Here is an 11,332-nt window from a genome sequence, read left to right as displayed (position 1 = left end):
ATGTAGCAGAGCCGAGGCTGCACAAGGGTTCAAGCGCACCCTCGGCTCTGATGTAGGAGAGCCGAGGGTGCACTTGAACCCTTGTGCACCCTCAGCTCTGCTACATCAGAGCCGAGGGTGCGCTTGAACCCTTGTGCACACTCTGCTTCATCAAGCTAATAGAATGCATTGGCCAGCGCTGATTGGCCAATGTATTCTATTAGCCTGATGAAGTAGAGCTGAATGTGTGTGCTAAGCACACACATTCAGCTCTACTTCATCGGGCTAATAGAATGCATTGGCCAGCGCTGATTGGCCAGAGTACGGAACTCGACCAATCAGCGCTGGCTCTGCTGGAGGAGGCGGAGTCTAAGATAGCTCCACACCAGTCTCCATTCAGGTCCGACCTTAGACTCCGCCTCCTCCGGCAGAGCCAGCGCTGATTGGCCGAAGGCTGGCCAATGCATTCCTATGCGAATGCAGACTTAGCAGTGCTGAGTCAGTTTTGCTCAACTACACATCTGATGCACACTCGGCACTGCTACATCAGATGTAGCAATCTGATGTAGCAGAGCCGAGGGTGCACTAGAACCCCTGTGCAAACTCAGTTCACGCTAATAGAATGCATTGGCCAGCGCTGATTGGCCAATGCATTCTATTAGCCCGATGAAGTAGAGCTGAATGTGTGTGCTAAGCACACACATTCAGCACTGCTTCATCACGCCAATACAATGCATTAGCCAGTGCTGATTGGCCAGAGTACGGAATTCGGCCAATCAGCGCTGGCTCTGCTGGAGGAGGCGGAGTCTAAGATCGCTCCACACCAGTCTCCATTCAGGTCCGACCTTAGACTCCGCCTCCTCCGGCAGAGCCAGCGCTGATTGGCCGAAGGCTGGCCAATGCATTCCTATGCGAATGCAGACTTAGCAGTGCTGAGTCAGTTTTGCTCAACTACACATCTGATGCACACTCGGCACTGCTACATCAGATGTAGCAATCTGATGTAGCAGAGCCGAGGGTGCACTAGAACCCCTGTGCAAACTCAGTTCACGCTAATAGAATGCATTGGCCAGCGCTGATTGGCCAATGCATTCTATTAGCCCGATGAAGTAGAGCTGAATGTGTGTGCTAAGCACACACATTCAGCACTGCTTCATCACGCCAATACAATGCATTAGCCAGTGCTGATTGGCCAGAGTACGGAATTCGGCCAATCAGCGCTGGCTCTGCTGGAGGAGGCGGAGTCTAAGATAGCTCCACACCAGTCTCCATTCAGGTCCGACCTTAGACTCCGCCTCCTCCGGCAGAGCCAGCGCTGATTGGCCGAAGGCTGGCCAATGCATTCTATTAGCTTGATGAAGCAGAGTGTGCACAAGGGTTCAAGCGCACTTGGTGACCCTCCAGACACGAATTTGGGTTTCCCCCTTAACGAGTTTATGTTCCCCATAGACTATAATGGGGTTCGAAACCCATTCGAACACTCGAACAGTGAGCGGCTGTTCGAATCGAATTTCGAACCTCGAAAATTTAGTGTTCGCTCATCTCTACTCTTTACCCGGGGCACAGATCGGGAAAGCCGACAGTGAGATGAATTCAGAGCACTGTCAGCTTTCCAGCAGTATATGGAACTGCCTGTGCCCAAATCGGTGACAGGTCCTCTTTAAGGTCCCAGCAAGGCATAAACAACATGATTTAGTAGTGGCATAAACACTGGGAAAAAAACATATTTTACAGTCACTGCATAGTGGATGGGATTGTAGATTCAGGTCAGATGGAAAAAAAAATCAAAATGGAAAGCTATAAATGGCAAATTAACAAAAAAAAATCAAGGCCTCGTTCACATCTGTGTCGGTAATCCATTTGGGGAATCGGCATGGGGACCCCGCGAACGGACTACCGGACGCATTGGCAAGCAGTGTACAGTGAAAGCACACAGATATAGACTATAATGGGGTCCATGTGCTTCCTGCACAGTCTCCGCACAAGTCATGCGGACAGGAAAGTAAAACTACGTGAACTACTTTTCTGTCCACATGTTCCGTACAGAGACCTTGCAGAAAGCACACGGACCCCATTATAGTCTATGGGGTCTATGTGCTTTCACTGCAACTGCTTGCCAATGCGTTCAATAGTCCGCTCGGGGGGTCCCCATGTGGACTCCCCTGAATGGATTACCAACGCAGATGTGAACGAGGCCTAAATACACAAGGTACATACAATAGCATCTACTTTAAGAATAGCCTATAGGCAAAAAATGTTTTGAATCCTGCATTGGGATGGCCATCAACACTTTTTTTTTTTTTTTTTCTAGTTTTTACTTTCTCTTTCAGCAGAAATTCCAGTACAGATAGGTAAATACTCCTTGACAAAAAAAAACAAAAAAAAAACACCCAGATCGAATTATCAGATTGCTGCAAATCTTGGCATACAGTTACTGTATGTCTCAGGCAGATATGTGAAGGATTAAAGGTGTGATCTGATTAGACACTAGAGGGCGTAAAAGTGTTACTCCAACTGTCCTATAGAAAGGCTCTTAGGGGCTACTTTTGGGGTGAGTCTGTTGACTGCTAAACAATCTTCTACGACAAATTTTACCCACTTGGTAGACTTTGAGAGGGGTACATATTTGGAGTGAGAGAAGCAAGATGGTCCTTTCAATGAACTGTCCACCATTTACAGTAGGTTGTTCTAAACTAGCTGTTAGGAGTTGTTGGAAGCAGCGGTTTCCTAAAAGTAGGTACACGCCAAGAATATGCTTAAAAGAGTAGAGAGGATCATTTGTCGGAGAGCTGCTCATACTTGTCAGAAGATCAGTTTCCCTGTCCACCATCCAGACACAGGTGGCACCTGCATTACACCTTGGCCATGTTCAGTGTGCTATCAGTCTATTTCACGAATAGCACACTGACCCTTTTATATACAACCGTGAATCTCATGGTTCCGGGTGCAGGCCGGCAGTCCAGGCTGAAAAATATAGAACAGGTCCCATTCCTGTTTTATTTTGCGGCACTTGCTTCCATTCCTATTCATTTAATGAAAGGAGTCATGGAAGCATGTCCTGTGCATGGGTGGCACACCGGGGACATCACCGTGCCCCCCATGTGCCACTCGTGCTTTTAATTCACAGCCAGCCAGATGCAGCACGGTCGTCTGCAACCGACCTTGGAAGAACAGCAACATTGACAGCCAACCACTGTCAACTTTGTTTGCATTGGTGTTGTCAGCAAGAAACATGAACTAATAGGGACTGGAACTGTACCTTTTTAGCATGGAATTAAGGTTCTGCTTAGGATCTGATGAAGGTTGGGAGGCCTCATGGTGAGAGCATCAATCCTACACTTGCTTTTGAGTGCAGATATACCATGCAGTGTTTTACTGTACGAAACAGCACACAATGATTTTCTTTTCTATACAGTAGCACCGCATAAACGCCGCGTAAATGCTGCGTTTGCGCCGTACAACACGACCGCAAAATAGCGCGGCGCAAACGCGGCGCTACGTGCCAAAATAAGCACAAAAAACGCCAGCGTTACTCAGTGTGAATGGAGCCTTACAAAGATATGGCAGAACATAGCAGTTTGACAACAGCCCAAAGAATGCTAATAAAACACTGAGGCCAAAAAACAGTAGTATTACATTGAACAACAGCAAAATGTTTGTAAAAGGAGATTTTCATCGGAAATGCTTTACATTTGAAGAGTCAGATGAAAGAATGATCAAGGTCCAAAAACGTAAATTTTAAGTAAAGTCAGTTAGTTTTAATATTTGGAGACTTATAACTCTACTTCTTATCAAAATTTATTTTTGAAACTTTTATATATTGTCACAAAACATTCAAAAATGTTGTTTTTAAAGTTTCCAGGCTTCATCCTAAGAACTGCTATCCTTAACCTTGTCACCAGAAGAAAGTTTGCTGAAGTCCTGTGCAGCCTTACCACAGAATTTCTTCAAAACTTGCAAATCAGCATATTTGGCTTTGCTAATGGGCAAAAAGGAATTGTATTTTCCCCAAACTTGTGCATGCAGCTGACTTTCTTCCTCTTGTAGTTTTCTTAAGGCCTGCTCTCTTTTTTTGCCAGAACAGGACTTGTTGTCCAAGGACCATTGTAGGAAATGCGGTACTTCATTAGTCCTCCGTTCGCAGGACTCTGATCACTTTTCCATCTTACACTATATTTGCAAGCCTAATATAAAAATGTACTTTGATGGTTTTTCCAACTTTTAACTGGTAGCCTATAGGTTCAAGCGCCATACACTACGGGGCGCCATCATCTCAATTTGACACATCTTAGGACCTTGATTGTTCTTCCATTTGACTCTTCATTTACATAAACCTTATGCACTTGGTTTTGTTTTGACATGATAGTCATTAATAGTGTTAAATTCACAGTTTATATGGCAAATTGTCCTGGTCTGAAACAATAATAGGATCTATTCTACTTTTGGGGACCACTTCTTTGTAACTATTCCTATAGTGTTGGTAGGTCGTTGCTTTATTAAAACCCTTTTGGCCGTACATATCCATAGGGCTCCATTCACTAGATTCCAAAGAATAGCTCTTTTCACCTGTGTCAGACTAATAAATGTCATTATACATTTGATCTCACTAATAAAGAGCATAGTTTGCTATGCCAATCCATACAAAGGAGTGCAAAAAAATATATGTGCATATACACTAGGATACGTCACAGCCTTTGGTTAGAGGTATATATTGGGAGATGCCTACAACTCAAATGTAAGGCTCTTAATATGAAATGAATCTAACCTAAATATACAAGTCACTGCTATCTGTTCCAACTAGAGTTGTCATTGCATAGACTGGACAACTGATGTATGTGATGTATGCAAAGTGTCCTGTAACGTGTATCACAAGTTGCCTGTCAATTCACATTTTGTCAACGTTTCAATGCTGTAATATGAAAATTGTTAATACTAGCATTCTGTATTAGTCTGTCAAGTTTCATTTGCATTTTAGAAGCAGAATAGTATGCAGCTCTGTTCTGGCCAGTTATGGACTTATAAATCACTGGTATCCAATCTCGCTGGCCTGGCACTTTTCCGTTGGGCTATCCATTACACTTCTGTTCTGGCCTGCAATCTTCAAACTGTCCCTCAACAGCAGTCACAGGGCACTGGTCCGGGGGTGACATTCTGTAGTCAAGACAGCCAGCAGCCTGTGGCAAGCAGCTGAGAAACACTGCAAAAATGCATCGCTGCAGTTCTCTGTGTTTTTTCTTCCCTTATTAAATCTGTTGGGAAAACACATGCGTTTCTACAGCTAAAACTGACATACTGTGTTTTTCAAAAATGCATGCAATTTTGATAATGCAGCATTTCTGCAGTTCTATTTTTTCCTGCAATGTGTATACAAGATTAAATAGAATCAGACCCCGTCACTCTACAGAAACTGCCCTAACCAAAGTCACTAATGACCTTCTAACTGCCAAAGCCAATCGCCATTACTCTGTCCTTCTCCTCATTGACCTCTCCTCTGCCTTTGACACAGTCAACCATTCCCTCTTGTTAGAAACGCTCTCATCCCTTGGTATCTCAGACCTGGCCATTTCCTGAATCTCCTCATATCTCACATTCAGCATCTCCCATTTGCATACCTCTACCTCGCCGCGTCCCCTCTTTCTGTAGGTGTCCCCCAAGTCTCCGTCCTAGGACCCCTCTTGTTCTCCATCTACACCCTCGGCCTGCTCCAAAGCATAGAATCTTATGGTGTTGAATACCATTGCTATGCTGACGACACTCAAATATATCTCTCTGGACCAGACATTACCTCTCTTTTCCAAAGTGTCTAATGGCCATAGCATTCTTTCTCTCCTCCTGCTTTCTCAAACTGAACATGGAGAAAACAAAGTTCATCATCTTCGCCCCACCTTGTACAGCCTGTTTACCTGGCTCATCTATCAAAGTTAATGGAACAATGCTTACCCCTGTCACACGGGTTCGTTGCCTTGGGATAACCTTGGACTCTGACCTATCCTTCAAGTCGCACGTCCAAACCCTTAACACCTCCTGCTGCCTCCAACTCAAGAACATCCATCGAATCCGCTCTTTCCTCATCCCAGAAACTGCAAAGATGCTAATCAGTCATTGTTAGAGATGAGCAAATACCTTTCGATTGAGTAGGTATTCGATCGAATATTAAAGTATTCAACATATTCGATTTTGATCGAATACCACGCGGTAAACACAGTGAAAATTCGTATCCCCTCCCACCTTCCCTGGCACTTTTTTGCACCAATAACTGTGCAGGGAAGGTGAGACAGGAAGCAAGAAAACGTAGGCATCGAAAAAAAATAGGAAAAAGTCATTGGCTGGCGAAATTAGGTGACCTCGGATTTATAAGAATAGTGAGATTGGTGAGCTAGGGAGAGACTTACTGCTGAGGGTCAGATAGCGATTATCTTCTGCTAGGCAGGAAAACTGAAAAGAAACAGCTCTTTTCAGAGCTACACTGCAGGAAGAGTGTATATACTCAACCGTATATAAACTCAACCTGCCAAAATTTCGCAAAAGCCCTATTTAGGGCGCAAATTCATTACAAATGGTATACGCTATATACCTGTCCCATAGGCTTGAGAAGAAAGCTTAATACTATCATCACCTGTACACATCTGAAAATGCATCAGGGTATCACAAAGGGACGGGGACGAGGACAGGGACGGGGAAATCCAGCTGGGGATCCAGGCCGCAGTCGAGCTACTGCGGATCCAATGGCTACTGGAGAGGAGCAGCCAGCAGTGCCCTCATCCACAACGTCAAGCAGGGTACCCAGCTGACGAGGCCCGAGCACCAGGAACCAATGTTACAGTGGATAGCGGATATTGCTTCCAGCAGCATTTGCACCAGCCTGTCAGCCACTACCTCCAGGCGTGTAGTAACACAACAGTCTGCCTCTCCTGGTGATGTAATGGCTGTGGACCCGCAACTAGCATGTCCTGTCCTCAGTGCTAATGACAAGACACAGTTCCATGATTCTGTGCCAGCTCATAAGTTCCTCGTCCTCCTTCTCATCGTCCTCCTCCTCCTCCTCTTCCGACATCACCACCATACCATTAAAAACTAATTAAAATAACCCCATTAAGGCTCACCCCAAGGGTCTTACAAATAATTTTTTAGGACCCACCCCAAGGGCTTGAAAAATAATGTTTAAGGGCTCACCCCAAGGGCCTAAAAAATAATGTTTAAGGGCTCACCCCAAGGGCCTGAAAATTATTTTTTTTAGGGCTCACCCCAATGGCCTGAAAATTAATGTTTTAGAACTCACCCCAAGGGCCTGAAAAAAAAATTTTTAGGGCTCACCCCAAGGGCCAAAAACTAAAACTCTGCTGGTTAAAGGCTCAATTCACCCAAAGGGCCTAAAACACTGCTGGTTAAAGGCTCAACTCACCCCAAGGGCAAAAAAACTAAAACACTGCTGGTGCAAGGCTCAACTCACCCCAAGGGCCAAAAACACTGCTGGTACAAGGCTTAACTCACCCCAAGGGCCAAAAACTAAAACACTGCTGGTACAAGGCTCAACTCACCCAAAGGGCCTAAAACACTGCTGGTAAAAGGCTCAACTCACCCAAACGGCCTAAAACTATGCTGGTGCAAAGCTCAACTCACTTTAAGGACCTAAAACTCTGCCGATGCAAGGCTCAACTCATTTTAAGGGCCTAAATCTCTGCCAGTGCAAGGCTCAACTCACCCAAAGGGCCAAAAACACTGCTGGTTAAAGGCTCAATTCACCTCAAGGGCCAAAAACACGGCTGGTTAAAGGCTCAATTCACCCAAAGGGCCAATAACTAAAACTCTGCTGCTACAAGGCTCAATTTACCCCAAGGGCCAAAAACTAAAACTCTGTTAGTGCAAGGCTCAATTCACCCAAAGGGCCTGAAGCTAAATTTGGGAGGGCTCACCCCAAGGGCCTGAAAAGTATATTTTTGTATGGCTCAGCTTAAGGGCCTCTGACTTAATTTGGAAGGGCTCATGTGAAGGGCCAGAAAAGTAATTTTTGGAGGTCTTACCACATCACACACACAAACAATGACAGTTAATAATAAATTTTATTTATATAGCGCCAACATATTCCGCAGCACTGTATAATTTGTAGGGTTCAAATACAGACAGAAAGATGCATTACAAAGAAAGTCATTTCACACAATGGGCCCTGCTCGCAAGAGCTTACAATCTATGAGGTAGAGGGGGTGACACAAGAGGTAGCAGGGGCGACATTGCTTATACAGGGGGTCAGATAATTCTGTAATAGAGGTTACTGTCATTACACAAACATAAAACTTTATGAGCTGTCACCAGTTGTGTCCTTTAACATGTGGATGGAGCTTGGACCTATAAAGTTAGCCTGAAATGGCATCATATAATGTGGGGAAATGTGGGAGTGGGGACAGAGGAGGGTTAAATTTTGGGAATTCTAATTATAGTATGGAAGGGTTTACATTAGAAATTGTGATAGGCCTGTCTGAAAAAATGTGTCTTTAGTTTGCGTTTGAAACTGTAGAAATTGGAAGTTAATCTGATTGTCCGGGGTAGAGCATTCCAGAGAAGTGGTGCAGCTCGGGAGAAGTCTTGTATATGAGCATGGGAGGTTCTGATAATAGAGGATGTAAGTGTTAGGTCATTGAGTGAACAGAGAACACGGGTTGGGCGGTAGACAGAGATGAGGGAGGAAATGTAGGAAGGTGCAGCATTATGGAGAGCCTTGTGGATGAGGGTGATAACTTTATATTTTATTCTGTAATGAATAGGCAGCCAATGTAGTGACTGGCACAGACCAGAGGCATCGCTGTAGCGTCTAGCCTGATAGATGAGCCTGGCCGCTGCATTCAGAATAGATTGTAGAGGGGAGAGTTAAGGGTGGGGGCTGTTGGATTTCCCATTGCCTATGCCATCTGGGGTTGTCAGGGGCAACGTGATTTAAAGGGGTGCATGCTAATGTTTATTTAGCTTAAAATTTGTGTTTCTGTCCATATTAATGTAGAGGAAAGAAGGTTTCCAAGTATTTTTCCATTTTCATAGAGGTTCTATTGAGTGTGGAAAGTGTCTAGTTGATAGGCTGTGATAGTGGGGTAATACTGGGACTTGGGCGTGTTAGATGCCCCCAGGCATGCTTCCCCTGCTGTCCCAGTTGCATTCCAGAGTTGTTGGAATCATTTCCTGGGGTGTCATTGTGGACTTGGTGACTCTCCTTTAGTCGAATAGTGGTTTCCCCTGAAACGAGCATTTTTTCCCCATAGACTATAATGAGATTCGATATTCGGTCGAATAGTCGAATATTGAGGGTTTACTCGAAACGAATATCCAATATTTCACTACTCGCTCATCTCTAATTGTTAGTATTATATTTGTATATTTTATGTATCGTATGTAAACCCTCAAATGTACAGCACCATGGAATTAATGGTGCTATATACACTCACCGGCCACTTTATTAGGTACACCATGCTAGTAACGGGTTGGACCCCCTTTTGCCTTCAGAACTGCCTCAATTCTTCGTGGCATAGATTCAACAAGGTGCTGGAAGCATTCCTCAGAGATTTTGGTCCATATTGACATGATGGCATCACACAGTTGCCGCAGATTTGTCGGCTGCACATCCATGATGCGAATCTCCCGTTCCACCACATCCCAAAGATGCTCTATTGGATTGAGATCTGGTGACTGTGGAGGCCATTGGAGTACAGTGAACTCATTGTCATGTTCAAGAAACCAGTCTGAGATGATTCCAGCTTTATGACATGGCGCATTATCCTGCTGAAAGTAGCCATCAGATGTTGGGTACATTGTGGTCATAAAGGGATGGACATGGTCAGCAACAATACTCAGGTAGGCTTTGGCGTTGCAACGATGCTCAATTGGTACCAAGGGGCCCAAAGAGTGCCAAGAAAATATTCCCCACACCATGACACCACCACCACCAGCCTGAACCGTTGATACAAGGCAGGATGGATCCATGCTTTCATGTTGTTGATGCCAAATTCTGACCCTACCATCCGAATGTCGCAGCAGAAATTGAGACTCATCAGACCAGGCAACGTTTTTACAATCTTCAATTGTCCAATTTCGATGAGCTTGTGCAAATTGTAGCCTCAGTTTCCTGTTCTTAGCTGAAAGGAGTGGCACCCGGTGTGGTCTTCTGCTGCTGTAGCCCATCTGCCTCAAAGTTCGACGTACTGTGCATTCAGAGATGCTCTTCTGGCTACCTTGGTTGTAACGGGTGGCTATTTGAGTCATTGTTGCCTTTCTATCAGCTCGAACCAGTCTGGCCATTCTCCTCTGACCTCTGGCATCAACAACGCATTTCCGCCCACAGAACTGCCGCTCACTGGATGTTTTTTCTTTTTCGGACCATTCTCTGTAAACCCTAGAGATGGTTGTGCGTGAAAATCCCAGTAGATCAGCAGTGTCTGAAATACTCAGACCAGCCCTTCTGGCACCAACAACCATGCCACGTTCAAAGGCACTCAAATCACCTTTCTTCCCCATACTGATGCTCGGTTTGAACTGCAGGAGATTGTCTTGACCATGTCTACATGCCTAAATGCACTGAGTTGCCGCCATGTGATTGGCTGATTAGAAATTAAGTGTTAACGAGCAGTTGGACAGGTGTACCTAATAAAGTGGCCGGTGAGTGTAAATAAATAATAATTATTATTATTATTATTATTTTTATTATTATTATTTATTAATAAAATAGAATCTTGTTTACTTTGCTGGTATTATAAAACACAGCATTTACATCTGATGTATTTCCACAATGTGGGGTCTTAGCCTTAGGCTGCATGCACACAGGCTGGATGACTTTAACAATTAATGTTGCCACGTGATGTCCATTTAAAAAACAGACACCACCTCTGCCAATATTAATTGTCATGTGAATGTAGCCTTATATCTACATAGTAGTAATAATAGTAGAATGCAGCCTTATAGATAGTCAACAACTAGAATACGTTGCATCCCCTTTGCAAATCATTGTGCATGTTTTATTGGTCTAAAATACGACCAAAATACAGCATGAGAAAGAACATGACATATCTTTTTTCCTAAAATAGAGAACCTGTAAATGAAATCACCTACAGAGGGAACACTATGGACAGATAACAGGCTTTGGCTGGTACATTGTGGATCCATCCAGCATAGATATGTAATAGAGATGTGCCCAACACCTTAGGCAAAAAAAATATTTATTTACATTGTAGGATACCTGAAGTAGACAGATCTTACTTTATGTCAAATATAGTAAAATTTTGCTTCATTTCAAAGTATTTTCAGCCCTTCGGCATCTACATGTCTAACTAGTGTGATTTTGTAGTATATATACTTACAGTATCATTTGGGTTGG

Source organism: Leptodactylus fuscus, chromosome 7, assembly GCF_031893055.1.
Source record: "Leptodactylus fuscus isolate aLepFus1 chromosome 7, aLepFus1.hap2, whole genome shotgun sequence".
In the NCBI taxonomy this organism is placed as follows: Eukaryota; Metazoa; Chordata; class Amphibia; order Anura; family Leptodactylidae; genus Leptodactylus; species Leptodactylus fuscus.
Note: the sequence above shows the minus strand (reverse complement) of the source record.